The sequence below is a fragment of the Rhinolophus ferrumequinum genome, chromosome 2, assembly GCF_004115265.2.
Source record: "Rhinolophus ferrumequinum isolate MPI-CBG mRhiFer1 chromosome 2, mRhiFer1_v1.p, whole genome shotgun sequence".
In the NCBI taxonomy this organism is placed as follows: domain Eukaryota; kingdom Metazoa; phylum Chordata; class Mammalia; order Chiroptera; family Rhinolophidae; genus Rhinolophus; species Rhinolophus ferrumequinum.
In genome coordinates, this window is record NC_046285.1 from 108,541,640 (window position 1) to 108,568,187 (window position 26,548).

At 51.3% G+C, this 26,548-nt stretch overlaps 1 protein-coding gene across 16 annotated transcripts in view; it reads left to right on the forward strand.

Annotated features, from left to right (window-relative positions):
- PCBP3 (poly(rC) binding protein 3) overlaps positions 1–26,548 on the forward strand; it is a 182,919-nt gene that overhangs the window by 86,253 nt on the left and 70,118 nt on the right. The window contains exon 2 of one of the 16 annotated variants that reach the window (XM_033126327.1): positions 4,193–4,275. The exons of the other annotated variants lie outside the window; for them this stretch is intronic. The gene's annotated coding sequence lies outside the window, so the exon portion shown is untranslated. The remainder of the gene's footprint in view (positions 1–4,192; positions 4,276–26,548) is intronic. 16 annotated transcript variants of the gene reach the window in all.

A 26,548-nucleotide genomic window follows, 5' to 3' on the forward strand; every position in this document is an offset into this window, starting at 1 on the left:
GGGACAGTGTGCCCATGACAACAGCCGTTGTGAGTGCAGCCTCCACCCACATGGTATTGGCCAGGTCACAGGCCCTGTGGCTCAAACCCTGCAGAGTGGGGGTGAGGCTGGGGCCGGGGACAGGCCCGGAGCAGGGCCGACAGCTGGGCTGTACGCAGCGTAACTGGAAGCCTGATGGAAGCTAAGGGCTACACGTGTGTCGTAATGGATGAAAAGAACATGTGCATTCTAGAATTGGAAAACGCACGCTCTGACACGAGAAAGGCATAGGCTGTGTGTAACCCCACAGAGCGCCGGCTTAGTGAGGGCAGCCGTGCCATGCAGCGCGTCTGTACTGAAGCAGGGACGGAGGAGGTGGCCGCGAAACAGTGTGAGCGGCCCATGGAATGGAGGAGGGTCCACGGTGGGGCCAGAACAGCTCCGTAAATCGAGGCCAGGCATGTTCCCAAAGCACTGGAAGTTACCCAGACTGGATTCGTGAGTCAGCTACCCAGCAATGAATGAATGAAATGCGAGATAGCAAACAAGAAACACTTCTCATATCTGGGCACATCATTGTTTGGTGACGACAACTAGAGACAGAGAGTCTTCAAAGCAGTGGGAATTCAGGATGGCCCGGGCTCGGAGTGGGTTGCCACCCGCGGCCTGTGCACGTCTACTCTGCTGGGTGAACGTTCTGGATCTTTCATAGTTTGTACTCGGACCAGGGAAATGCAGACAGTCCTCACGTAATGACTGTTCAGGCAGCTGCTTTTCTCCATAATCGCTCTTCAAAACTATACCAAATTTTAGAGAGCAACGTCTTTTTCTCCCTTCCATACGATGACATTTTTAGCCCAAAACAAATTAAACTACTGTATTTTGCCTTGTATGATGCGCACCCATGTTTTTGGCCCAAACTTTCAGGGAAGAAAATCTTTTGTTTTAATTCAAAATTTTATTTGTTTACATTTAGGTACTTGTTTTTTGTATTATAAAGGAATTTTAGTATTTATTTTTGACATATTATGGTACAAGAAATTTCATGTACTGGTAACAAATTTATGATATTTACGCATCATAGGAGGCCAAGAACTCTTCGTTGTGGCAAGTTCGTCTTAAGTTCAAAAAAACCAATTGTCATAGTCCAGGGTATTATTTTGCATATGGATATTGTTACTGATTTCTAGAGGTACTCTTTTAACTCATAAGCATAAATAAAAGAATTAAAAACACTTATGTAGATACAGAATTAGTACTACCCATGTATAATGCACATCCTTACTTTTTCCTCACAAATTTGGGCAAAAAACTGCGCGTTATACGTGGCAAAATACGGTTTATAAAATGATATATGGCCTTACGGTTTCCAAAAAGGGACACTTAACCAATTTCTTGATAGAACCTTTTCCGCCAGGAACTATGGGACGAGTGTCATTGTGTACAGTGTACACAATGGGTGAACGCCACACAGTTTCATGTGACCTCGTGTGAGGCATCTCCCATCAGGCTGTTCTGTTGCGAGTCTCTCCGTGTGGCCTTGTGCCGTCACGTGTCCTCACGGTGCCGCGCCGTGGATGCACTCAGTGCAGAGTAACCCGCACGTCAGACACACGTCGGTGAGGGAGATGACGGCGCAGAAAGCAGAGTGGCCACCAGAGGCGGGGCCCCTCTCCCTGGCGCACCCGCTGTGTTGGTCTCCTGAACGTCTACCACTCTCATAAGTTTGTATGTTTTTCACGGTTCAGTTGGTGGATTTTTCTACCCGTGAAAATTTTCTGGTTTTCCTTTGCTTGTGACCGAACGCATGATTTTCCGTTACAGCGAGGGGCTCCAGTTCTTCCTGTCTAGTAGACGGGTTTTCAGAACCAAATAATAGTCTGTGACAGGAAGGGGTTAAGCCCTATGAGTCCTTGGCAGACTTGTATTTTAGGCAGTCTAGTGGGTGTGTATTTACATCTATTTTTGGTTTTAATTTGCATGTCTTTGATCACTAAAGAGACTGAGCACCTTTTCTTGTGCTCATTGGCCACTTGGATCTCTTCTTTTGTGAAGTGCTTTTCTCAGTTTTTACCCATTTTTCCATTTGTGTCTAGTGTAGGGCAATTGGGCTGCCCCACAGCGATTTTTGTGCTAGATGAAAGTGTAGCAACGCATATGGAATTTTAGGAAAGAAGGCATTTTCTCAGTCGTACATTGTCAAACACGTGAAGACCTGGGGAAAGTGATGCTCGTGCACCTCCCGAAGGGGCTCCTGGACCATGGAGGAGCCAGGGCTCGGGGGTGACAATTCCGAGAGACTGCACAGTGGACACGGAGTGTTGAGAACAGGATGTGCGTGTCCCAGGAAGCACAGTACCAGACGTGACTGACGGAGGAGGACGGCCGGGGGCGGGCAGGCAGAGGGGACCGAGGGCACCCTCCACCTGCGTCGTGCGCTCTCAGGCCACTGGACCAATACCCGGGGCATTGAAGGGCATCACTCGGGTGGGTCATCAGTAACAGAGCCAGAGCTGTGGGCCGCACCCCAGGTGTGTGTGTGTATGCGAGAGAATCCCAGACAAAGGCCACGGGCAGGCCTAGCCCACGCACACGAGGTCCACATGGTCAGTTACCAGAGAGCTCAGCCCCACTAAGAATGTTGACAGTTTTAAAGTCTTAACAGTTAAATCCACGAGGTCACCTTTCACCTTTCCATCTGTCGAGGATCAAAATACGGAGAGAGAATGGCGTGGGCAGGCTGCAGAGAGCTCCGTGACCTTGACGGGCTGGGATTTGCAGAGAGCTGCCTGCAGGAGAGTCTGCTTCCTGTCTCTGAGAGTCACCTCATGTAGTAGTTCTCTTCTCGTGCCGAGGTTGCCTGCATGTGCGGGTTCAGGAAACACTGCGACGTGTCCCGGGCGCACCACAGGCGTGTGTGCATCTGCTCCGCGCGCAGGACACTCTGGGTGGCCCCCCAGGGGTGGGGACAGCCGTCATAGTGGGACAGAGTCTTCCTTTTCTTGGTTCCTTTACACTTGTGCGTTTTGTACTTAAATATCTATCGTTTTGAAGAGCTATAGAAACCCGTAAGACCAGGAAGAGTTTTAATAGTTATTACTGCTAAAAGGAGCTACGTGTGTTGCCAAGCTTAGACAGACTCATGGTTCATTACTATTATTTAATAACTGAGAAAACCTGAAACATGGGTGAAGTAATTCACTCCCTCCGCCTTTGGAGCATGCAGAGCACAGAATGTTCTGGCATCATCACGGCTCCTGCGTAGAAGGGACACAGAATTACAGTCATTAAAATGCCGTAAATAGCAACGTGTCCTGAATTTACCCGCAGCCTCTGAAGGATTCTCCAGCTTGCTCCCTGCACAGCAGCCCACCAGGGTAGAGTGGGACCTGCCCACCTGGCGACCCTGACAGCTGCGCCCCCTGCCCCCCACCAGCCTGACTCCTCCTCTGTAAAGATGGTGATACTGTACTTCCTCCCGAAACTGGTTGTGGGAGCATAAACATGGGGGTGCTTGGAGGGGCAGTGCTTACGGATCGCCAGCCCCTAAAGACCACATGTCTTCCTACCCCGGCCTGTTTCTGGAAGCTAACTCGTCAGGCGTGGTAGGATATAATGACTAGATCTTGAGTGTTAGCACCTGAGTGTTTCGGAACCGTGGCCCTGCCGCCCAGCCGAGCCCACTGAGGAGCCGCTCCCAGGACGGCGGGGCTGCCGGCCCTGGCTTCCTGGGTGACAGTGTGCACGGGCAGGGACGCCTCTATGAAAGGTGACAGGGCCGCTTGGCTGGGGTCCGCAGCATGCCTGGCAACAAAGCTGCCAGATTTCTGAGAACCTGTTTCTGTGTGAGTGAGGGCACGTCCTGTCCCCGCAGGAGCTGTATGCGACAGCTGTCGCTCCGAGGTGCAGCCAGGGTGTGCTGGCTGTGACGGAAGGTGAAGGTCTGAGTGACCAACTCACAGCAGGAGGGAGGACACCTCGGGAGATGGTGGGTACACCGTGTGGGGCGTGATAGTTGGGGCAGCGCTGTGACATGTGGGATTGTGTGACAGCTGCTGATGGACACAAACCAAATTCCCAGTCTATGAGGTGTCCCGTGAGCCCCAGATGTGAGAATGATACGGCCCTGGGGCCGAATGGGGTTTCCAGCTGTAAACGTTGGCCTTGTTGAGTTTGTCAGGTAACGTGACACTTTTCCCTTGCTTTTTGGTAGATGGACAGTGTCCTTACCCTCGGGGGAAGCAGGTGGGCTGGCAGGACAGGCGTCCACAGGCCGGGAGGAGGAGACACTCCCAGGTACTCTCGTCTACCCCGCTGGTGACCTGCCTGCCCGGTCCCCCCTTGCAGACGATACTCACCTGTGACCCCGGCCTCTCCTGCTCTGCCCACCTGCCCTGCCTGCGCCCCACCTCCGTGCCTGTTGGTTGACCCACCGCAGCCCAGATCTTGACCCCCGTTCTCCCACCCGACTCTGGGCCTGGTCCTCACTTCCGGTTGCTGCCTTTGCTTGCCCACTTCTTTTGAGGTTCTTGACCCTGAATTGCACTGGCTCCCATTATCCCCTGATGGAGTGAGTCCACCTGCCGGTGGTCACACTTGTCGGCTGCACACCTGCTCCTCGTCTGTTCATTTCCTTTAACAGGGTGATGTGTAGTGACACGAGGACGGCCCTTGGGAGTGCCACCTGCAGTGTGGGTGCTGTTGCTCTGCGCCTGCGCGAATGTTGGCGCTGTCACCCACCACGGCGGGTCTCTTCAGGTTGCAAAGAGTGGAGGGAACGAGACCTTCCGAGTCAGAAGTATTTCAGGAATAATTCTAATGGAGTCTGGGAAAATGAACTGCTCTCAGATTCAGCCGATCCACTCAGCAGACAGATCAGACCCATGCTGTGTGCTGGGTCCATCAGCAAGCACAGTGACAGGCTCTGTCCCCAGAGACAGCCATCAGAGGTAGACTGCACACCTGAGAAATCAGGTGATGAGCTCCGTGGAGAACGGGAAAGGGCACAGGAGTGAGTGAGTGCGTGTGCGTGCAGTGGGGGGGTTACCTGTGATCAGTAGGGCCGTGGGGTGGGCCTCACCGAGAAGGAGACGCTTAAGTAAAGGAGAGAGTGTGAGTCATGGATGGAGAAGCGTTCCTGGCAGAGGGAACAGCCAGTGGGAGCGTGAGGCCCGCCGGAGAAGAGCCAGGGGCCAGTGTGACCTACTGCCTAGCCGGGGAAGAGGCGGGGCAGGGCGGGCGGCTGTGGCCTCGGCCTCATGAGAGCTGTCACTCAGCTGGGAGGGGAGGCGACAGAGCTGGATTAGACTCTTGCCCAATTGCTCTGGCTTCTAGGTGGAGAAGAGACTCTCAGGGCACCCAGGGTAGAGGAGGGCCCGTTGGGGGCGCTGCTGGGGCTCAGGGGAGGTGTTGAGAGCTGCTCAGATCTGGACATGTTGGAAGGCAGAGGCAATGTGAATTCCCGACCGTGGAAGTGACGTGAGGGAGCAGGATAGCGAGGGAGCCTCATGTGGAAGAGACCTGACAGGCAGGTCGGGGGGGGTGGGGCCAGAGATCTGTGAGGGAAATGCTGGGCCGAGCGGACAGCCGTGTCGGGCGACCGTGAGGTCTGAGTCCATCCCTGCACAGGCTGGGGACCCAGGGAGAACGGGGGTTCCTGCAGGTCAGCAGCGGCTTGAGTGTTTTTAGTGCCCCGATGGGGACGAGAGCAACAGAGGAAATGGGCAGCGGGGACAGGATTGTGAGAGTTTGCTGCGGAGAGGACAACAGCACGAGGGGGCAGGCCCGTGGGAGCAGCCATGGCTGGCTTCTGTGCTGGTGTCACCGGCAGCGCTGTGGGGGGGGCATCCAGTGTGGCCGCAGGCATGCGGCGATGGGGTCTGTCCCGGGAAGCCCTCCTGAGACAGGAATTGGAATGACATATGCATCGTCCTCAGTAGCCGCCAGTATCCGCACATCCTTGCCATCGAGTGGAAGGGGGCATCGTGTGGCCCACTCCCGGCCCGTGCCGTGCTGGGACATTCAGGAGTGGGGCCAGCTGCGGCGTGGTGGCCGGAGTGAGCGGAGGGCATTTGCGTTTTCTCCAGCGCCGGCCGCTGCCCGGGTGTAGGCGGCGGCTGGGCACTTAGTTTTTCACAGGGTCGTGGCTCTTGCCAAGCAAAGACGGAGGGAGCTGAGCACCCATGCAAAGGGCAGTGCTGGTGACTCCCTCCGGTGCCATGCAGAGAGAGTCGAGCAGAAGGTCCCCAGGGAGGAGCGGGGACAGCAGCAACAGCAGCTGGCCACACCTGACCTTCTTTTCAAGTTGGTGGCAGTTGTAAATCGATCTCTTTCAAAGTGGAATACAACTAAGAATTTAAACAAATACTACTGCCTTTAGAGAACAGTACTTGGTCCCTCTGGGAGCTGCCAACCATGTAGCTCCGTGGCACAGGGTACCTACCGACAACAGGGAAATTGCGGGTGCGTTCAGTCAGTACAGAGCGCTGCACGGTGGGCTCTGCTCCTCAGGGAGCCTATGTCTCGTTTGTGCCTCGTCTGCTCCGAGCCCCACCTGTGCCCTGCACCAGCCGGGCAGTGCCTGCTAGCAGGCTGCCGCCACCACTTAGGGTCAGTCCTGCCTGTCCTGTCATCTGCACTGGGGCCCTTCCTGCCCTGTGCTTTTGGGGCTGTCCTTCCCAGGGCCACGCTGGGAGCTCCACGCTGTGGTGTTGACAGGGATTTTATCGACCAGAACTTTGAAAAGGGTGCTTCGAGACTTTAGGGAGCTTATCACCTGGCTGTGAAAAGAAAATACAGGTGGCATTTTCCCTCTTAAAAGGACAGTACAGGTCACTACACAGGTCAGTCTTCTGCAGATTGAACAGGGTGGTTCCCTGGGAGCAGTCACCTGTATAGAGCCCCCCAAAGACAGACGTTCTAAGACTGCAGCAACAGCAGAGACTTACAGCATTCGTGGGATAGTGACAACTTCAGGCAGAGGATCAGACGTTCTGATCACGCATGAAGGGATAGAAACACATAACACGCGTGGAATCCAAACATCCGAAAAGACATGGAGATGCCTAGTGCGCTAAGAAGGGGACTTCGCAGACTCAGCTCAGGATCAGCGGACACCAGGTGGACTGGCAGTCCCTCGCACCCCCTGTAGTGTGCACGGCAAGCTCAGGGTGTGCCCACGGCAAGGCGCACTGTGGGCCAGGGCGGCCGGCGGGGTGTCCTGGCCAGCCACCGGCTTCAGAGACGAGCAGGGAGCTCCTCCAGAAAACAGATCTTGGCAGGGCGGTCTGAAGACCCCTGCCTCTTCTCTCGGCAACACCGGAGGCCAGAGCAGAGAACGAGCTGGCATCCATGGCAGGCAAATTCACCTCTCAAAAGCAGAGAGCAGTGGGGATAGCCAAGAGCTGTCATGGCTCTGAGCAGACGTACCAAATGCGGCAAAGAAGATCCTCAGGATGAGTTCATGGCATGAAAAGAGCTCACAAGAGAAAATATCGCTCCTTCAAAAAGCAACCAAAGCCTTTGAAAAGAAAAGTTAGTCAAAATGGAACACTCAGGATGGCTTGAATCACAGAACAGACAGAATGAAGACAGAATAGGTAATTGGGCAAATGAGCCAACGATTAGTCCCGGATGCAGACCTACAGGGTGAGGCGAGAGTGAGTTTGAGGAGCTCCATTGTCTATTGCATAGGAGTCTGAAAAGCAGAGAACATAGAATGCTGAGGGAGGATAATGAGAAGCTACTAGAAGGACCCTTCTCAGAGCATAGACGTCAGAGGGCTGAGAGTGGAGCAGGGGAGGTGAGAAACCACACCTGCCCGGATCGTCGGGCCACATTGAGGACACGACCAAACACGAGCGAACCCCACAGTGGTCAGCGGGAGCAGCGCAGGCCTGGCTCACGGTTGGCATCAGATTTCTCCATGACACATTTGTCTTCTAGAATTCATTGGATCAGCATCTTCAAAGTACTTGGGGAAAAATGATTCCCAACCGGGACTTTCAGACACAGCCAGGCTCGAATTCACATCGAAGGACCAAGGAAAGGTGTTTTCAGACACTCAAGGACTCAGAGCTTAGCAGTCTCACCCCGAAGACGCTGGCAAAACTACACAAGGACAGCGGCAATGCTTGGTTCCACTAATAATGGTGGGGAAAGAATCCTGTAATCCATGTAGCTAGCTCTAAATAATTGGTGATGCATATTGGGGTGCAAATTCAAATAATGGCTGAAAAAATCTGATATATGTACGTTTTCATAGTGGCGAGGAGGAGAAAAGTTCAAGTCCCCTAGTCTGCGGCTCTTTCCCGCGGAATGTGTATGTGCTGCTCCTACAGCCCACGGGGTGTAACTGCAGTTAAACAGTGACGGCCTGTTAGGCACAGATGGTGCGCTTTCACTCTTGTACAGGAAAAACTCGGGAGCAAAGAAAACCTGACTAAGTCACCAAAGGTAGTGTAGAAGGGAACAAAAATAGAAATCGTAGAACTACATAAGAGAAGACATCATGGAGGCATTATTCAAATACATGTTAAATGTCTCTGTTTAAAGAGGCAAACTCGGATTGTCTTAAAAATGACACAGGAACAGAAAATTTATTCATGGGAAGAAGCATACTAAGCAAACGCTAATCACTGGAAAGCAAGGTCATTTTCAAGGGAAAGATAAAAAGCATTAAATAGGACAAATCCTTCATTTTGATAAGTTATAATCCTCTAAGAAGATATGATATTCATGAACTTTTATGTGCATAATTACATAGCTGTAAAATTTATGAAGGAAGAACTCATAGGACAGGAAATGGACAATTCCAGTACCATAATAGGAAACTTTAATTGAAAAATCAAGAACACACAAAAAATTCAGATGGTTATGAAGGATTTGAATAGCATTCCTAACAAATTCTGTTCCCAACATAGAATATACTTTTCTTTCTCTTTTTCCCTCTTCTCTCTCTTTTCTTCCCTCCTACCTTCCTTGTTTTCAAACGTACCAGGACCATCCACCATGTTTTTTTTGTTGTTTTTTAATTTTTAAAATCCATTTACCATATATCTGATTTTAAAGAAAATCTTATTTTTCAACAGCAGAAGTCATTAAGTATAATAAAAATGGGAATTAACCACAAAATGATAAACAAAAAGAGTTTATATTCCATTGTATACTTGGAGATTTTGGGATGCTTTTAAATAAAGCATAAACTGTTTAAAAAGTAATGAAAATGAGATAACACTGCATATCAAAACATGAAGGGTGCTGGCAAAACAATTCTTAGGAGAAAATCAGAAAACCAGAAACACTGAAAACGAATCAACTGACTCTGGACTCTAAATGTTAGACAGAGAATTGCAAAATAATTTAAGATAAAGTCGGAAACATTAATGAAGATAAAGGAGAGATGAAAACAGTAGCACCTGAAAACTTCTTGCTGGTGTAATAAATTCTGGAAGAGGACCATAAAATCCTTAGACTGTCAGCAGCTTTGATCGGCAGGGGAGAAAAAGCAAAACCGGAAGACCTGGCTGACCAGAAAGTAGCTATGACTGCAGACGTGGAGGCTGTTCGCTTTCAGAGGCTGCTATTCACAACTCTGTGCGAAGAAATTGCAACATCTAGATGAAATGATTAATTTTCTAGAAAAATGTAAACCGACCAAATTGCCTCAGTATGATGTAGAAAGCCTAAATAACCTGTCACCATGGAAGTGGCAGACGGGCTCAGAGATCTGCAGTCCCCGTGCCACCAGACGCGGTCCTGAAGGACATGGGACTGTGACGTGTGCACATTGTTTCCGAGTACAGAAAAGACTGAAAGTCCCCATTGCCATTTAGGAGATGAGCAGCCTTGTGACATCAAAGTTGTGCAAGGAGTCTTCAACTAATCTATAGGAGGCTCTGCCTTCTGAGACAGACGCGCCACCCAGAAATAAAACGTTAGCAGACTGAATCCGACAGTGCATTTCATCTTAAATACGTTTCTAACTTAAGGACAGTCCTCTGTGTGGACGTCTGTCTGTCTTCTTCACGTGTCATGTTTCTTGAATCCTTCTCATTGCTTGTTCTTTTTGATTTTTAAAGGTTTTCTCTTCTTCCATTTTCCTCTGTTGTGTTTATCTGATCTTGTGCCTTCCAATTTCATCTTGGCATTGAAATATTTTTTTCTTTTGTTCCTGATTATTTCCTGAGTTCTATGACCTCATTCTTGTGTTTTTTCTAATTCTGATTTATGTATTTTTCATCTTCTGCGTTATTATCTTAATGCCTTTTAATCAATTTAAAGATATTAGATGATAGCTTTTCTATGTTTGTCCTCGTGTGTTTATTGTTAGTTAGTAGGGATGTCATCTTGGTTCTTATTTTCTTTTCTCTTAAAAAACCTCGTATAGGCTTTGATTTCACATGAAAATCGTTTTCCTGAACTTAGTAGGGCAGCATGGTTTATAATAACATTTCTAATTTCACGGCTCTAAAATGCCCTCTCCTGTTATTTTTTTATGACGGGTTAAAATGAAGTTAGAGTGTGTCTGGTGGTGGGGTGAGGTGAATGGGTGGCCAGGAAATTGGGTAATAGTTGTGTATCGATGTTGAAATGCTCTAGTTTTGATCATTGTACTTTGTGTAGCTGGAAGTCCTTGGTTTTAGGAAACACACACTAAAGTATTTGGGGTCAAGGAGCATGATGTCTGCTACCAGTGCCAGGTGGTGCGGATCCATAGGGAGAATGAATGAGTGAGTGAATGAGTGAATAAATACATGCATGGCAAACAGGAGGGCCTAAATGGGAACAACTAAGGATATAGAGAAGTTCTTTGTATTGTTCACACCATTTTGCTCCAGATTTGAAATTAGATCACAATCAAAAGCTGTCCACTAAGTAAGTACAGTGACTGCTCAGTGGGGAACGCCTCGGCCCCTGCCCTCTCCTCCTCCTGATGGGCGCCCTGCCAGCCTGGGGAGGGGGGGCTGCTCAGAGGGGCTTGCCGGGGTTCTGTAGCCCGGCTTTTTTGTGTTCGTTTCTTCATGTTTTCCTCAAGCTGGGATTTAAATTAAATGCCCCAGAATATGATAAATCTGATGAGAAAAGAACAAGCAACCACTTGGCATGTCGTTGGGGTCCCGAGTGCAGGAGGGCGGTTGGCTTCTGGTGGCAGTGTTTCCTGTCGCTGAGCCTCATATTGGCACCACGGCCACTTTTCTTCACTGTCAAGTGTAAGACAGCCATCGTCCCACGGTTCTCCATGGCGCGTGGTGCCCTCGCTGAAGCAGCACTGATGGCTAGGTGGCAGGGAGGCCACAGGGCAAGGGGTACAGTGCGGTGGGCTGGGCAGAGCCCCAAGGCTGGGCCGGGCGCTGGGCACTCAGCGGCTTCTCACGCAGAGCCTGATGTCGCTGGGGCCGTGCCTGCTGGCTGGTGGGCTCTGAGCTCCATGGACCAGGTCGTGAAGTGGTGACGACATCTCCTTCTCTAGGCACAGGCTGCAGTGGAGGAAGAAACCCATCAAAACCGCAGAAGCTGCGGGGCCGGCCCGGTGGCTCATGCAGTTAGAGCTCCATGCTCCTAACTCCGAAGGCTGCCGGTTTCGATTCCCACATGGGCCAGTGGGCTCTCAACCACAAGGTTGCCAGTTCAACTCCTCGAGTCCTGCAAGGGATGGTGGGCAGCGCCCCCTGAAACTAAGATTGAACATGGCACCTTGAGCTGAGCAGCTGCTGAGCACCTGGATAGCTCAGTTGGTTGGAGAACAGGCTCTCAACCACAAGGTTGCCGGTTCAACTCCCGCAAGGGATGGTGGGCTGCTCCCCCTGCAACTAGAAATGGCAACTGGACCTGGAGCTGAGCTGTGCCCTCCACAACTAAGACTGAAAGGACAACAACTTGAAAACAAGGCCTGGAAGTACACACTGTTCCCCAATAAAGTCCTGTTCCCCTTCCCCAATAAAATCTTTAAAAAAAAAAAAAAAAAAAAACGCAGAAGCTGCGATTTCCACTGGCGGAGCGTGAAGTGGGTGGTGCACCAGGCATGTTGTGTGCTCGAGCCCCTGACACGGGGCTCAGGCCTGGCTGCACCGATGTGCACGTGATCGTGCCCCGGAGGCCCCCTCCTCACCAGGCCTCTTCCACAGACATAGCCAGCCCTGGCTGCCTCCTGCCCGGCGCTCCGCTGCCTGTGGTGGCCGGCCCCTTGCCTGTGCTGCCGTGCACTCAGCTGTGTTCTCGCCCGTGCCCCACCTGGCCGGGTCCTGGCGTCCTTCTGGGACATGGCATGGCTGAACTCAGAAGTCCTGGCCCCAGCCCATTCTTGTCACCATGCCCACTGACCTGACCCCGGAACGCTGTCCAGCTCAGCCCACAGCATGGCCTTCCTCACCCACTATCTTTGTCACACCCGCCTGCAGAGGTCTCACCCTGGACGTAACTGCTGGAGGAGAGCAGTGTGGGCCGGTGTCTCTGTGACTCCAGCCTTTGTGGGCGCTCGCGCGGCCCGGCTCCTCTGTCCCCGTCTGGAGGATAGCTAGTGTCCCCGGCCAGCAGGCTGCGGTGTCCTCTCCATGGGAAAGGAGGTGACGAGGGAAGGGGCATCGGCTCAGCCGGGGTCACACACACACACTCCACACTCCACGTCCTCGCGGCATCTGCTCATCTGCGCGGTGTCACAGGGAGGGAGGTGACCCACCCCTGGCAGTACCTCGTCACTTCGTTGTGTTCACCTCTCCGACTTGACCACCACACGTTTCCTAGCATCTGACTGCAGTAGGCCACGCTGCTTGCGTGCATGCACATTGTCTGCTTCCGGAAGGACTTTCTTTGGAAGGGATCCGAGACTGTGCGCTAATCAGGCCCCTCGCTGCGTTCACTGATCCGCTGATCCCTTACCTGGACAAGATGTTTGTCTCGTGGAACCAGAAGGGAAGCAGCAAACCCACATGCTTATTACGCCTGCGATCTACCAAAGCTGACAGTAATTGTATCATCGGACCCAATCGTGTTGGTAATTCTCGCCCTGTGTGTCCCTCCAGTGTGTCTGAGTGACGTTACTGAGCTGCCCAGTTGCCCTGTGGCGCTGACTGTCCCTCTCCCAGCTCCCCTCCTGTGCCTTGAGGTGCCTCCCGGCAGGGGGCTGGTGCTGCTCGCTCCTCACAGGGCCCCACCCAGGAGCATGGCAGGCAGGCCAGCCGCATAGCTCCAGTTCTGGGGCCTGGGGAGCCGGGCTGGGGCCCCTCCTTGCTGTTGTCTCGGAGCCATGGTCCTCTGGGATCAGGATGAGCTTTCAAAACACAGACCAGCTCTGATGGCCTAAGTTCCTTTCCTTGCCTCTTCTTGGCTTAATTGTCCTGGAAGGTAATTACAAGTATCTGTATTGTCTCCTGGGCTGAGAGCTCAGGGCATGATGGCCCAGCCCTCAGCCTGCACAGGGCTTGGAGGGTGGGGTCGTCAGGGTGAGGGGAGGGGCCTCGGGGCCTGAGTGATGTGGGCGGGCATGTGGGGGACGGAAGCCGCTGGGGGATTGCTATTTTCTCCCCAGGCAGATCCCTGTGGCTTCAGAGGGAGCAGGACTCCAGGGCAGGGCTTCTGGGGAGCAGGTGGGGCATGACAACACAGCAGAGGAAGGTCTGGAGCGGTGGCCGCCCACCACAGGGACACCTGCGTAGGCCACGTAAGGATAAAAGTTTTACCCGCCCCACGTCCTCAGGATCGGCCCCTTTGTACCTTTTTCTTGTTTTCAGTAAAGAGTAAAATCTTTCATCTGTATTGGACAGAATTATAATTTGAAATCAAAAGTCTTTAGTTTGTTGTCAAGACTTTTGTTCTGATTCTTTATTCCTTGAAAATCCCTTGCAGAGCCCCTCAAAACGGGGACTGGGTTGCGTTTTCCTGTAACAGCCTTGCTGGCGGCTGAGGGGCAGAGCCACCTTTCTCTGGGTGTGGTGACAGCACGTGGATTTATGTGCTTTTTGCTTGTGTGCTGGCCAGACTTTTCAAACAATCTTTTTAAAAACCTTGCTTATGATTTTTCACTTACTTTGTTTTTATTCTGTTATGTTTTTCTTTTATCGTTTGCCCCTCAGAACAGTTTGGCCGAGCACAAGAGTCGTGTTTTGTTGCTGCTTCCTGCACCGTCCTGCAGGAGGTCGGGAACCCTGGTTGCTTTTGTCCCAGGAGTGCAGGAAGCACAGTGCCAGCTGTCATCACTTGTCCCCAAGAGGTTCCATGGGAGGCCGGGGTTCTGGGGGTGAAGCTCAGCACTCACTGTGCCAGACTCCGAGTTTCACCCTCAAATCCCTCAGGCCAGCTTGCCCGGTGTCCAGGTGTCAGCAGAGGAAGGGATGGAGGGAGCCGCCGTCAGTCTCTGCCAGTGGCTGGCTGGGCTGCGTTCTCAGCCGTGGCTTTGGGGACACCCCCCATGCCTTGTGCCCTTGGCGGGGGAGGGTCTTGTCTTATGTGACTCAGGCTGTTGCTGGGGTTTCAGGAACCCCCTCAGCTGGATGGGCGATGGGCAGGGCAGGAAAGTACTTTGAAGAACGTGAGGGAGTGGGAGTGGCAAAAAGTAGGGTCACCCCCACCCACAGAGCTGGACCTTGGGAGGAAGCCAAGGTCAGGCGCCCCAACCAGTCCCCATTGTGAGTACAGAGCAACCCCCCCAAGCCACTGCCTCCTCCTGTGTCCTCTCCAGTGGCCCTCCCAGCCTTGTGGGGCCTCTTGGGGCAGCGTTGTGGAGTAGGACGCACAGAGCTGGCGGCAGCTGAGCTGGGGACCTTGAAGGTAATGCTGCCTGCCTCCTCTCTGGTCTCCATGAGTGAGTGAGGGTATTTCCGTGGAGGTGGCGGTGGCCTGGCAGGAAGGAGCAGCTCTTCCTGCTCCCGGCCCAGCCTGCGTGCACACGTGGGAGTGCTCAGGGGACTGGTTTCCAGAGACCCGACCCACCAGCAAAACGTGCATCCAGCACTGTTTGGCCTGGGCACCTTCAGAAACGGTGTAGTGAGTGCACTCCTCATACTCGGTTCCCTTCTTACCTCCTGCTCTTACTCTAGAATCATCCTGGGAGACTGGGCATTCTTCCCCCGTGTAGCCCTTTGCGCGTTGCAGAGTACTTGGCAGTGCGGGCGGGGCGGGGGGGTGTTTTCTGTCCTTATTCAGGCTGACAGCTGAGTCTGGGGGTTAGCCCAGTGGTCTCTGCACAGCACACCCCAAGGGCTGGGGTCACAGACTGGAACCACCAAGCCCCAGGGCGTGTCCCCTCACCTCGGGAAGCTCCCCCAGGCAGTGCTCGTGGAGATGCTGAAGGGGCCACTTCTCAGCAAAGGAGCTGCCTCTGCCGGAGCCCTTCCCACCGCCACACTGAGGGGCAAAGGACAGGCCACCTGTTGGGGAACAGACCTAACGCCAGCCCTCCAGGTGTGGTGGGCAGACTTCCAGGATAGCCCCCGAGACTTTCACCTGGTGTGCCAGCCTCGCTTACTCCCCCCTCCTGAGTGGGCGGCACACCAGGTGAAAGTGACTAGGTAGTGTGGCCTGGCAGAGGAATTTTGTAGATGATATTAAGGCTTTAGTCTGCGGCCTTGGAGTGGGTCAGAGGCCTGTGATCTGGGTGGCCTGACCCCGGCAACATAGGTGACAAGTCGGAGATGGAGGAAGCCAGAGATTGGAAGCACAAGAGGCACCAGGCGATGCTGGCAGCCATGGAGGAGAGGACGTCAGTCCTGCAGCCACAGAGGGTAGCCTCGGCTGGGGAGAGGCTGGGCTCCAGGTGGGCACACAGCCACTGAGCCCCGCACGGCGGCCTGTTCCCTAGAGAACCAGCTCCCCGTGTTGGCCTCGGTCCCTGGGACTGTGAGCTGTAGGTGGGCGCGGTTGGAGCCCTGAGTGGTGCCCATTTCCTGTCCAGCAGTAGAGAAGCTGAGCCGGGGACCTTGGAGGCAGGTTTGCAGGCGCAGCCCCAGCACATACACCAGTGCCGCCCCGCCAGCGCCTGTCCTCTGTCGCCTTTTATTGTAAAAGGACCAGCCAGGTGTCTGAGGGCGTGAAGAGGACCGGCCAGATGTCTGAGGGCGTGAGAGCACCTGCCACATGTGTCACGGTGTCAACAGTCAGTTTCCCTGCTGAGGGACGTGTCGCTTTCACCACAGTCACTTACTGCCCGTTAGCCTGCTTGGACACATTGCATCTCACGGATATCTGTCTATTTCTGCAAAACAGCCACCGTATGTCCCATTTTACCGTTTGTTCTCCAAAACTCGAGTTGATTTCGCTTTTCTGTGCTTCCAGGCGAGCGTTAGAGCCCCTAGGTCAGCTCTGAAAACCACAGTTGGGTTTGGGTTGGCCCGCCATTAAGGTGGCACGTTTCTCTTGGGAGGGAGGGACTTCCAGTTCCGGGAAGCGGCAGGCAGCACTCGCCGCCTGGTTCACGCCAGGCAGGCAGTGCAATTTGACGGTGTTCTTGTGAAGAGCTTACACACTCCTTATTCCTGTTATCCTTGATCATTTTATGTTTTGTATTCTTGGTTTCCATTGTAATTACTAGTGATAGATAGTAAAGATATTTATTTTTGCCTCCTTGCTTTATCTGCCATCACTAAACTGCGTCCTATTGGTTCTCATAAGTTGGGACATATTAGGTACCGAATCACGTTATCACAAATAATAAGTTTAATTCCTTTCTTTTTAAGTATCTGTGGCTCCTAGTTACCTTTAACTGCTTGGCCCAAAGTTTTAGAAAAATGCTGAGCTGCAGCCGACCTTGTCCGCATTTGGCCAGACTCCCACCTTGTCCCTGCCCAGAAGCTGTGGGACGCAGCTTACGCACCACCTGCCGAGTTTTAAAGTCCCTGAATTATTGGCTGCTCTGTTGCTCCTTTCTGAAAACCTCTCCTCTCCTGGCTGATGCCACACCAGCCCCGCCTTCCCCACCCCTGGAATGCCCCTTCCTGGCCCCACATGTGCTCTTTTTCTTGTCCGCCATTGAGTGGCGCAGTGTTACTCACCTGCTCTGCCAGGCTTTCCCCGCACAGGGATGTGGCGTGGGCACCTCTCTCCCGAGATGCATTTGGCCCGGCCCACTGCCCTCCCACAGGGTCTTCTTGGCCACCTAACAGGAGCCTGACCCTGAACCTGCTCCTGACCTCCAGTCTGCAGGCTCCACCAGCCCTCCAGTCCTGTCTCCAAGTGCCTCGCCCCCCTGCCCCCCACATCCCAGCAGGAGCCCAGGGTCCTCAGTGTCCCCTGAGCACCTCCTTATGTCCTCAGAGGCTTGGCCTGCGTGCAGACTGTGCAAAGAAGGCCACTGATCAGGAAGGCAAAGGAATAATGGCCCTTGAAAATGAGGCAGAGAATTACTGGAGCCACAGAGGAGGAAATCCTGGCCACTGTCCAGTGAGGGGTCCAGCCTCCCTCAGCCCCAGGAATGAAAAGGGGGACAGGGGAGGGGCCGCTTCATAATGTCGCTGGCAGATGTGGGCTGAAGATATAGAAGGGTGACCAGCATGCTGGGGGGCCCTTGGTGCTGCTGGGGGAGCCAGGCCAGGCTCCCACCTGGGAGAGCAGCCTGGCCGTCTCCAGGGAGGTGGAGGATTGCCGTGTCCCCAGGATCCCGCCGCCCTGCTGCTTGGGATATACACAAGGAAAATGAGGCACCGTGCACGAGGAGACACCTCTGAGCAGGTGCCTGTGCCAATACTCGGAAATGTTCAGTTTACATGGGACTAGATACAGCCGCCCCCCCCATCAATGGTCTCGTTTCCTGTGGTTTCAGTTATCGTGGATTACCTGCAATTAACCATAGTTCAAAAATATTAAATGGAAAATTCCAGAAATGAATAATTCCTGAGTTTTAAATTTGGTGCCGTCCTGAGTGCTCCATCCCGCCTGGGGCGTGAGTCAGCCCTTTGTGCGGTGTCTCCGTGCCGTAGATGCTGGCTGCCCGTTAGCCACTTCGCCATCTTGTCAGACCGACTGGGGGCACCGCAGAGCTTGTGTTCGTCACTCTTATTTTACTGAACAGTGGCCCCGAAGCACAAGAGTAGTGGTGAGGGCAGTTCGGATGTGCCACAGAGAAGCCGTGCAGTGCTTCCCTGACGTGACAAGGTGAAAGCTCTCGACTTAATGAGGAAAGGAAAAAGTTGGGTGCTGAGTGTGCTGAGATCTGTGGTAAGAATGAATCTTCTATCTGTGAAAATTGTGAAAAAGGAAAAAGAAACTCGTGCTAAATTTACTCTTGCATCTGAAACTAAAAGTTCCAGCCATGGTGCGTGATAAGTGCTTAGTTAAGATGGAGAAGGCATTTAGTTTGTGGGTGGAAAGCATGAGCGGAAAACGCGTTCTGGTTGATGGCAGCGTGTTGTTCGAAAACATCGAGCTTATCCAAGGACTTCAGCAAGGGACCCCCTGAAACGGGCAACACCAAGCCATGTACTCCCTGGAAGGGATTCAGGAGCAGGTTTGGACTGGAAAGTATAGAATTACTGGAGAGAGAGACCACATTCGCATAAGTTTTATTACACTATATTGTTATTGTTCTGTTTTACTATTAGTATTGGTAATCTCTTACTGTGCTTAGTTTGTATATTCAACTATAGGGATGTATGTGAAGGAAGAACCTTGTTAAATAGAGCTTGGTGCTATCTGGGTTTCAGGTGTCCACTGGGGATTGGTAGGGGGTGCTGTGTATAAACACACATCACACAGAGTGAAGACAGGCCCGCGTGCGTCCGTGGGGTCCGTCCTGACGGAAGCAGCAGTAGGACATGTGTGGTGTGATGCATTGGTGCCGCCCGACACGCAGGCGATAGGCCATCTTGTTAGGGGCTCGTGCAGAAGCCAGCTGTGTGCGGGGTGGAGGGGGGGCGGAGAGAGGAGGCCGCTGGGCCAGGGCTCTTGAGTCTTGTGTTTCATTTGTTTGAAAACAGGCGGAAGCAATTAGAGCAATGGGAACATTTGTTGCTACTTAGGGTGGCGTACACTGGTGTCATAGTTTTTAGTGTTTCGGGGGTGAAATAGTTCGCAGCGAGAAACCAAAGCTACTTTTTCATTCTGTAAATCCAAGGGCCCCTCTCTTGGAGGGAGCTGCCTTCCAACCCGCCCCTACTCGGTGCCTGGATGTCCTCGGCCGTGAGGTTCAGAGTGACCCCACAGGGCATGTGCCCTTCTCCTGTGGGGGGAGGAGTCACCGGGAACCCCCTGCGGGCCCCGCTCAATCAGGCGTCGGCAGGCAGTGTCGAGGTCACCGAGCTGGCTGGCCCTCCTCCCTTCCTCAGAGGCCAGTCGGATCGGGGTCTCCAGAAGGTGCCTGAGGCCACGTGTCACCGAGAGAAGCATAGTGCCCCTTCCCCTCTAAAAGATAGGCCCGCAGATTAGAGTTTTTCACTCTCCTTTCCTGTCTGCCATCCATGCGAGTGTTGCTCTGAGCGGCACTCTGTCAAATGATTTTTCTTACATCTGTTAAAATGATAATGTTTTGCTATATCCTGTTAATGTGGTGAATTATATGGATAGATTTTCAAATGTGTAACCAATTTTGCATTCCTGGTATAAATCCTACTTGGTCATGATTCTTGGATTTTTTTTTTTAACTGATGTTTTGGTGAGTTTTACACCTTATTGTCACAATAGATATTGGTCTGCAGCTTTCATTTTTCTCACATCTTTGTCAGATTTTAAAATCAGTTATGCTTGCTTTATGTGACGACTTTGGATTTATTTCCTCTTCCTCTGTTTTCCTCAAGGAGTTTGTGTCATTGTGATGACACAACGTGTGACATCACTGTGTCATCAGATTTGTGTCATCACTAATGTACACATTTGGCAGAATGTCCAGGGCCAGGAGTCTTTTTGGCGGGAAGGTGTTTTACAACAAATTCAGTTTTTTCAATATCTGTAAGGGCATTCAAATTCCTTTCATAGTTTGTGTCAGTTTTGGAAGTTGTGTGTTTTTTAAATTGTCCAGTTCATCTAAGTTGATATATATGTTGGCCTGGTATTGTTCGTCATAATATCCCACGTTATCATTTTGATACCTGTCGGGTCTGTAATGACAACTGACCTTTCATATTTGTCATTTGGGATTTTTCTTTTCTCTTTCTCTTCATCCAGGAGTTTTTCTCTTTTTTTATTATATTTCTAGATTACTGTTTTCCTTTCCTTTATTGTTTGTCTATGTTTTCATTCATTTCCATTCATATTTATCATTTCCTACTGTGTTCATTTTGTATAGCTGCCTTTAAATATTACCACCGACTGAACGGTTCAAACAACACAACGGTACTACCTTCGAGTTCTGTAGCGCGTAATTCCAGCACAGTTCTCCCGGGGCTACCCTCGGGGGACGCAGGCCTCTGCCTTTGCCTCTGCCTTTGCCTCTGCCTTTCGGGAAGCTCTGGGGGAGTCTGCTTTCTGGCCCGTGCCGCCCCCCACCTCCCTCCTCAGCAAGGCTGCTTGCCTCTTGGACCCTCCATCCAGCTTCCCTGTCCTTCCCATCCAGCTCAGAGACGTTCTTCCTTTAAAGGGCTCCTGTGACCATACTGGCCCGCCCGGTAGTCCGCTAGGTAGTCTCCCGTCTCAAGTCTGGAAGCTCAGTCACAGCTGCAGAGTCCCTTTGCCAGATGAGGCCACATGTTCACAGGTCCCAGGGGCTATAGCAGGGGCGTCTTTGGGACGGGGACGTCACTGTGCCTGCCACACCTGCCTTCTTTACTTGGGACTTAATGTGTTGTCTTTTTTCTAGCTTCTTAAGGTAGAAGCTATGTCATTGATTTTGGCCTGATCTTCTTTTCCAGTATAATCCCATGTTTTTCTCCAAGCTCTGCTTTAGTTGCACCCCACAAATTCTGATGTGTACTTTTTTTTTCAAAAGTCATTCTATTATCAAAATAGTTCTAATTTCTCTTACAATTTATTTCTTTGAACTGTGAGTTGTTCAGAAGGTGTTGCTTAATTTTCTGATATTTGGGAAGTTCATGACATCTTTTTGTTGATTCTTTTTCTTTTCTTTTTTTTTTTTTTTAATTGGGGAATATTGGGGAACAGTGTGTTTTTCCGGGATGTCAAGTCGTTTTCAATCTAGTTGTGGGGAGCGCAGCTCAGCTCCAAGTCAAGTCGTTGTTTTCAATCTAGTTGTGGGGGTGCGCAGCTCACTGGCCCATGTGGGACTTGAACTGGCGACCTTGGTGTTAGGAGCGCTGCGCTCCAACCACTGAGCCAACCAGCTGCCCACCAGCGGCTCAGCTCCAAGCCCAAGCCGTTGTTCTCAGTCTAGTTGTGGAGGCGGTTCACTGGCCATGTGGGACTTGAATGGTAACCTTGTTGTTAAGAGCTCACACTCTAACCAACCGAGCCATCCAGCCACCCTGATTATTTTTCATTTAATTCTATTGTGGCCACAGATACACCCTGTGTGGTTTCAGTCTTTCTGAATTATTGTATCATTCTCTGGGCTAGAAGATTACTATAGTATGCAGAGTTTTGAGACTGGCTTCTGTCATTTAACATGACACACTTTGTATTCCTCTGTGTTTTTTCACAGCTCGATGGCTCATTTTTTGTCACTGAATAATAGTCCATTGTCTGGCTTAGCTTTTTTAAAAGATGTATTCTAGCACATTTCGTGGAAAGCCAGGAGTTCTGCACACCTCTGCCACCCAGATTGTGGTCTGTAAGCTCTGTTTGTTTACTAACAGGGCACGTTTCTTGGAGATGTGGTTTATTACACAATCAGAGAAATGTGCACGACGGGCCTGGAACAGCTGGTTTTGGCTAAGAGTAAGGCAGCTCACAGGACTGATGAGGTCATTTCAGAATCACACATGGGCCACCTTAAGGGCTCTGGGTACCAGAAATGTGACATTGTGTCCTCAAAAATAACAGTGGACTGATGTACAGCACATATGTAATAATCCGTGATTTCTAACGAATCTGCATGACAAGAAGAGAAGTGTGGTGGTTCTGATAGACCTCCTCACTCTTTTAATCAGCAGTAAGTAACAGGGAAAGAATCCATCATGCATTCTTCTTTTTCTGCGAGACTGAGTTTCGAACAGTCCCTTACTTACAGACGAGGCACAGTTCTTACTTACAGAAGCGACTGGTCACAGAGAGACCATCAGCCCCTCTCATCAAGAGCAGCACCAGGAGAGGGGGCCGCCTGCTCTGACCGTGGGAAGTTCACAGAAATTCTAGGCCAGGGAATGGACATTCAAAATCTGAGCGGGCACTCGGCCAGATGTAGAATCTGGAAGATTCTAAGATGACTTGTATGTTCAACAAATAAAATGCATGTAAAAAGAGAGGGGGCAGCTCCAGAATAAAATGTCAGAAAAGCCATCTGGAAAGCTGATTTAGTAATTACTGAGCAGAGCAACTGTGAAAAGGCATCTGTGGGGCAGCTGGAAACGTGAGCAGAGACTGGGTGTTAGGTGACATGAAAGAATCCTTGATCTGGATATGTGTGAGAACTGCATGGTGGTGACAAAAAGTGTCCGAGATTAAATGTGTACCTACCACGTGCAGGTGAAGTGGCCGCAGTGAGAACCTGCCAGCCAGGCCCCAAGCATGCGTCTCGGTTCAAGGCTGCTCTGGGTTCGTCTGGCTTCTCTCCTGGTGGCTTGCAGGACAAGCCGCTTGCAGGAACCTGTGTCTGGCCTCCTCATCCATGAAGGGCCCGCCAGCCTGAACGGGTCACGCAACCTGGTCCAGGGCGGGCGGTGCAGGAGTGTCGGTCACGTCACTGCCCAGACCCACTGCTGTGCTGCGCGGGATTCCCGGGGTGGGGGGCACCTGGTCCAAAGTGCCACAGATCACAGCAGAGCAAAGGACGCAGGAGGTGCCCCCGAGCTGAGCTGGCACATTCTGACGGTCCTGGTACTTGGGGTGCTGTGCTAGCAACTCTGTATTCGTTTTCCTCTGACTTCTAATCCGTCTGTCTGTGAGTGTTTAAGCTTGCTCTTCTGTGGGGACGTGTCCTCTGTGCCACTAGAAATCGCATCCTTGTCTGACTCATGACTGCTTCTGGTTTGGGCGGGTTGAAAACATGGCAGTCTGGTGTTCATTCGCTTATTTTTTACTCACTTGTTAATCTACGCCATATCCTCCTCTTTCAGAGAGAATGTTTAGACTGACTGTCTACCAGCATAAGAGCAGGTGCTGGTCGGCTGCTTAAGCGCCGATGCCCAGATTGGCGATCACGTGAGACAAAGCGGACCAGTCACCAGCCGCAGGTGCCGGGAATGGGAGTTGGGCGCCCTTCGGTGCTCCTGTAAGTCGAGGCAGGGAAGGGGGATCGGCGGCGCGGGGCCTCTGGAGCAGAGGGTGAGGGGGCAGGCGGGCCCCGGGCCTGCAGCCTGACCGGCGGCCTGTGCACCATTAGCCTTGCACGCAGCCCCGACTCACCCTTGAGGCAGGTCACGTCACCTGTCCGGGCTTATTTCCGGTCATAATAGCGACTGCTCATTTGAAGACTTGCCGCGGACGAAGTGCGTGGCCCGGCGCCTGGCCAGGTGTGGGGCTGGCTGGCTGCAATTGTCACAAGAGTTCCGTGCCCGCCCTTCCAGTGGGGCGCCGGGGGAGCTCCAGCACGTCCAGTACGGCTGCCCGCCTCACGTCTCCCAAGGAGAGGAGAGGTCAGAGGAGCCGCGCGGCTAGCTTGCCGTGGTGACTGAGAGGTGGGACAGGCCTTGTGTCTTGGGACTTGACTTACAGGTGTGGGGGAATTGGAGATTAAAATCTGAAGGATTTTAAGTTGAGGCACTACTTGAGTGAAGTAGACGAGGTCTGACAATTAGTTTGCGAACTTGCCACCATGCGCTTCCATCGGCAGCGCTGTACTAACAGCTTGGGAAGGTGTCATAACCTCGGTCTATCAGTGTCCCACAGCTGTGTTTGTGTCGCCGTGTGGCGGTGTCTTGCTGAGTGGCATTCATTATTGTTGTTGGGTGTTTTTGTGTTCAGTTGCGAGAATGTCTGAGCTTGAATTAGAGCAATGACCAAACATTAAATTTCTTGTTAAACTTGGCAAGAGTGGAAGTGAAATCAGCGACATGTTAGTCCAAGTTTATGGGGATAATGCCATGAAGAAAACACAGTGTACAAATGGGTTAAACGTTTTTCTGAGGGGAGAGAACCCGTCACTGATGAAGAGAGGTCAGGGGGGCCAGTAATGAGCAGAACTGATGAAAACATTGCAAAAAATTTGTTGAATTGTGTGGCAAAATTTTCGGCTGTGAGAACCATAGCAGACCAAGTAAACATCGATAGAGAAAAAGAAAAATCTTAACTGAAAATCTTGGCATGAGAAAGGTGTGTGCAAAAATGGTCCCGAAGGAGGTCGGCGATGAACAAAAGCAAAGGAGAGTCAAAGTTTGCCAGGTCCTTTTGGAGACGCAGATGAGGTTTTGGGCCATGTTATCACTGGTGATGAAACATGGGTGTACTAATACGACCCTGAAACAAAGCATCAAAGTGTACAATGGAAGTCAGCCAGTTCTCCACGACCAAAAAAGTTCCGTCAGTCCAAATCAAGAGTCAAAATGATGTTGCTTTAACCGTTTTTGATATCAGAGGGATTATTCATTATTAATTTGTTTCAACTGGACAGTTAACCACGTTTATTTGGAAGTGCTGAAAAGGCTGCGTGAAAAAGTTAGATGACCTGATCTTTTTGCCAACAATTTGTGGCTCTTGCATCAAGACAATGCACCAGTTCACACGGCACTGTCTGTGAGGGAGGTTTTAGCCAGTAAACAAATAACTGTATTGGAACACCCTCCCTACTCAACTGATCTGGCCCCCAATGACTTCTTTCTTCACCCGAAGATAAAGGAAATATTGAAAGGAAGACATTTGATGACATTCAGGACATCAAGTGTAATACAATGACAGCTCTGATTGCCATTCCAGAAAAAGAGTCCCAAAATTGCTTTGAAGGGTGGACTAGGGGCTGGCGTTGGTGCATAGCTTCCCAAGGGGTGCACTTCCAAGGGGACTGCAGTGATACTCGGCAGAGGTGTGTAGCACTTTTTCTAGGATGAGTTCGTGAACTTAATTGTCAGATGTCATATTCGTCAGTACTGCCGTATAACAGGTGACTTCGGGGTGTCACAGAAGTAAGGCTTTAAGTGAGGTTTTAAGCGAGCCCTCCTTGTACTAGGAACTGCTCGAGCCATGTTCTTGAGGGACTGGCAGAAGCAAAGAGAAAAATCCCACACTCACAAGCGTGTTGAAGCCTCTGCTGTCATCATGTCAGCCAGCATGCCAGTGGCCAAACACCATGAAGCTAGTGTCAGTGGGGCAGGGGAGAAAGTGCAGAAGAAAGGGGAGAGGGCTCAGGATAGCTGGAGAATTGGGGACAGTGGTGCATGCATGTGTGGCGACAGGTCTGTAGTCCAGCATACCAAGGGACAGACTCTGTGAGCAAGACATGGTTCAGAGAGGCTAAGAGCAGGCGGCATGAAAGTGGGTGACAGGAGAAGGTAGGTGGGGGACAGATGGTGCAGAGCCAGGCTGGGAGGTCTTACGTGACCACAAACATCAGAAGGACCCACCACAGGAGGGAAGGAACCGGCCCAGCTACCTCTCGCTCCTTTAAAACTCACCCAACAGGTAGCACTTTCAGTAACAGTACATCTGTCCACGTTCCGTGCGTGGGCAGTTCTGAAGCCTCAGGCAGTGGACGTTCGAGACGGCCAGTTGGCACGACTGTGGCTGATGCTGGCTGTTGGCTGGGAATTCAGTGTCACATGTGATAAGTCCTCACCAGGCCCTGGTCCTGCATTCACGAGGTGAGCAGTGCTGTGGTCGGCGATTTACTTGTTACCTCGGAATGTCCAGTTGCTCCAGCATCATTTGTCGAAAAGACTGTACTGCCTGTACTTCGGTGCTTTTGCACCTTTGTCCAGAAGCATTTGGCGGCTGTTCTGTGTGGGCGCGTCTCTGGGTTCTCTGTTCTGTGCCGTCCATCTGTGTGTCTGTCCTTCTAGCAGGTCCACACTGTCCTGATTGCTGTAGCCGCATAGAAAGTCTGAACAGCAAAGTGATTTCTCCCACTTGGGGTTTTCAAAATTCTTTTACCTATTCTAGTGTTTTTGCCTCTTTATGTACATTTTAGGGGAATCTTGTCTCTTCAAAAATTATTACTGGGATTGTGGTAGGAAATGCATGAGACTCATAGATCTATTTGGGGAGAAGTAACATTTTCACTGTGCTGACTCTTCCATTCCTGGATCCTGATGTGTCTCTACACTTATTTAGATCTTTGATTTCTTTCATCAGTGTCTTATAGTTTTCAGCATATCAGTACTTGCATGTTTGTTAGACTCAACACCAAAGGATTTCACATTTTAAGTGGTTGTAAATGGTATTGTGTTTTTGTTTCCATGTGTTCATTACTTGTCTGTAGAAATACAATTGACTTTATATGTTGATCTTGTGTCCTGTGACCTTCCTAACACTTACTGCTTCTAAGAGACTTTTTGTAGATTTCGTGGGATTTTCTACATGGGCTATCCTGTCATCTTCAAATAGAGCAGTTTTATTTCTTTTATCATCTGTGTGCCTTTTATTTCCTTCTCTTGCCTTATTGCAATGG